Source organism: Suricata suricatta, chromosome 1 (assembly GCF_006229205.1).
Source record: "Suricata suricatta isolate VVHF042 chromosome 1, meerkat_22Aug2017_6uvM2_HiC, whole genome shotgun sequence".
Lineage (NCBI taxonomy): Eukaryota > Metazoa > Chordata > Mammalia > Carnivora > Herpestidae > Suricata > Suricata suricatta.
The window spans coordinates 84047306-84050283 of NC_043700.1; the positions used below are offsets into that span (position 1 = coordinate 84047306).

General features: G+C 32.8%; 1 non-coding gene across 1 annotated transcript; it reads right to left on the reverse strand.

The window, feature by feature from the left end:
- Positions 1-2175: 2175 nt before the first annotated feature.
- LOC115303252 lies at positions 2176-2285 on the reverse strand. The gene has a single exon (XR_003913949.1). It is a non-coding gene; the product is annotated as a U6 spliceosomal RNA (small nuclear RNA).
- Between the last annotated feature and the right edge of the window lie 693 nt (positions 2286-2978).

Here is a 2978-nt window from a genome sequence, read left to right on the forward strand (position 1 = left end):
TTCTAATTGTGTTAGTTTTGTTTTCATAAATCCATGATAATAGTGTTGTGTTTTATTTTCTGCCCCTTACATTTGTTTCATAAAAATATTATGGCAATTATAACATATTTAATTTTGTATTGTTTGCAAAAATAGTATTTAGGAATTTTTTATATTGACCTTAAGAATTATTTAAATTTTTGTGGGGATGAAGGATTAAGTAATTTGGTGTAATAAAACTAATTTTATCTAAGGAATTTGTATCATACATCATCTTAAATATGTATGTGAGAAATCTCAGATTCAAATATAAAGAAAGAATATATTGCTGTGTTTGTGGTTCTTATCACTTGTTTCTAACCACTTGTCATTATTTTAATCATACTCCAAAGATGCATGAGTTCACACAAAAAAATTGATATAAATTGTGATGTGTATTTATTCATCACAAACCACTAAAATCCTCTAAAGATATGGGCATTAAAAATTATGCCTAAAATATTCAGATGAAACCAGAATAAAATAGCAATTAATAAGCAGTGGAATTTGTTTGCAACATGGAAAACAAGTAGGGGTTTCAATGTTTAATGAAAACAAAAATTGGAACTTAAACATTGTAATAGTAGAAATTTATTAACAAAAATATTAAAAATATTAAATCAACTAAATTAGTAAAAACTAAAGACTGTGTTAGAAATCCCTCCCAGAGATAAATATTATTAACTTTCATCAATATAGATATATAATATATATCCTTAGCTCTTTATAGATGTTTACCTAGCAATTTAGTTTAATTTTATATAATCTATTTTCCAATTTCATTATGTATATTAAGATTATTAGCTGTTTTGATATATAGTAATTCTTGATTTCTTATTCTAATTCTTCCAACGATTTAAACTCTGATAATAATCTAATATACCTATGAGAATAGGTACTTTCAAGAATTGTTTGAATGTTCCAATAAAGTAACAATTCTTTTTAGAAGCTTGATCATAATTTTTATTACTTTACATTACCTTGAATTTTCTTCTGTGGTGATACATTGTGTCTTACTATGTATAAGCAATAAAGGTCATGACATACAGTGTTGATAGAGTTATTCAAAATATATGTTAATCATGAGAGAACAGGTGGAATTGATAAAAAAAATTAAGAACGCATGGCAAAAGAAGTATCAACAATTGCCAGTTAAAAAGGTTCAAATGGCATATTCATCATTCCACAATAACTGAAATATCTAAAAGAACAACCATGCAGTTATGGTAGATTTTATAAATCTCTATGGTTGCTCAAAAGACAAAAATAATCACAATTTTGGAACTGATAGCCTATCTTGGAAATTGTCATTTCTATTTCTAATAAACTTGGACTTACAAGACTGAAGCAGAGTAAACTTGAAGAGCAGGCTAGACTCTACTGCTAAGGTGAATTTTGTATTTATAACAGCTGCTTCAGAACCTGTCTTATCCTTTCTGGAATTTGTGAGCAGCCTAGACTCTTTCACCTGAGAAAGCCATTAGTCTCTTCATTGGTATTCATCAAAAGAGAAGAGTGCTTACTGCAAAAAAAATGCCTTAAGAGGATGCATGAATGAAAGACTGACCTCCCCCTTTCCAACACTGCTACTCCATCAGTTCTCTGAAGTAAGAGAGACCCTTGTTCTTATGATAAAGTTTAAAAGAAATTTTGATAAAGTAGTTTCTCTGAATGAGTTTGTGCCTTTTGGTGAAATCCACTTAAAACTAATTCTCTCTCAAATTGAGAAGTCTACAAAGAATTAAGAAAACTAACTGGTCATTACTCAGTTCTAGGTAGGAATTAAATAGAAATTGGGAAGCCTAGAGAGACTTAGGTACTCTTGTGAGTTAAAATCATCTGTGCCAGAGTCCAGCTCCAGCAGGTCCAGGGCTCCCCAATGGATGGAAGGTGTTGGCAAAAGGGGGAGGGATTGAGAGAGTGTCAAGTTTCTTTCTAATCACCAGGTAGGCATCCCTGCTCTGTCTGATTCTCTAGCTTTGTTTATGGTGAAAGATACAAGAGGCAGAAAGAGTAGCAAATGGTTTCTCATTGATAATTTTTACAATTTTATAAGACATGGATTCTGCAGAAGTTACAATTCTAGTAGAATGATTGTCATAAAAAAACTTAGCTTCAGGCACTGATGCTATTATATGGGAAGGGCAGATATTTTATTAAAACCAAGATAGCTTCACGAATTTGCGTGTCATCCTTGCACAGGACCCATGCTAATCTTCTCTGTATCATTCCAATTTTAGTATATGTGCTGTCTATATGATGAAAACTATAGAAAACTTATGAAAGAGATTGAAGAGGACACCAAGAAATGGAAAAACATTCCATGCTCATGGATCGGACGAATAAACATTGTGAAAATGTCATTACTGCCCAAAGCAATCTACACATTCTATGCAATCCCCATTAAAATTGCACCAACATTCTTCTCAAAGCTAGAACAAGCTATCCTCAAATTCGTATGGAACCACAAAAGACCCCAAATAGCCAAAGTAATATTGAAGATGAAAACCAAAATGGGAAACATCACAATCCCAGACTTTATCCTCTACTACAAAGCTGTCATCATCAAGACAGTATGGTATTGGCACAAAAAGAGGCACATAGACCAATGGAATACAATAGAGAACCCAGAAATGGGCCCACAAATGTATGGCCAATTAATTTTTGACAAAGCCGGAAAGAGTATCCAATGGAAAAAAGATTGCCTCTTTAGCAGGTGGTGCTGGAAGAACTGGACAGCAACATGCAGAAGAATGAAATGAGACCACTTTCTTACACTATACACAAAAATAAACTCAAAATGGCTGAAGGACCTGAATGTGAGACAGGAAACCATCAAAACCCTAGAGGAGAAAGCAGGAAATAGCCTCCTTGACCTCAAACGCAGCAATTTCCTACTCAACACATCCCCACAGGCAAGGGAATCAAGAGCAAAAATGAACTATTGAGACCTCTTCAAG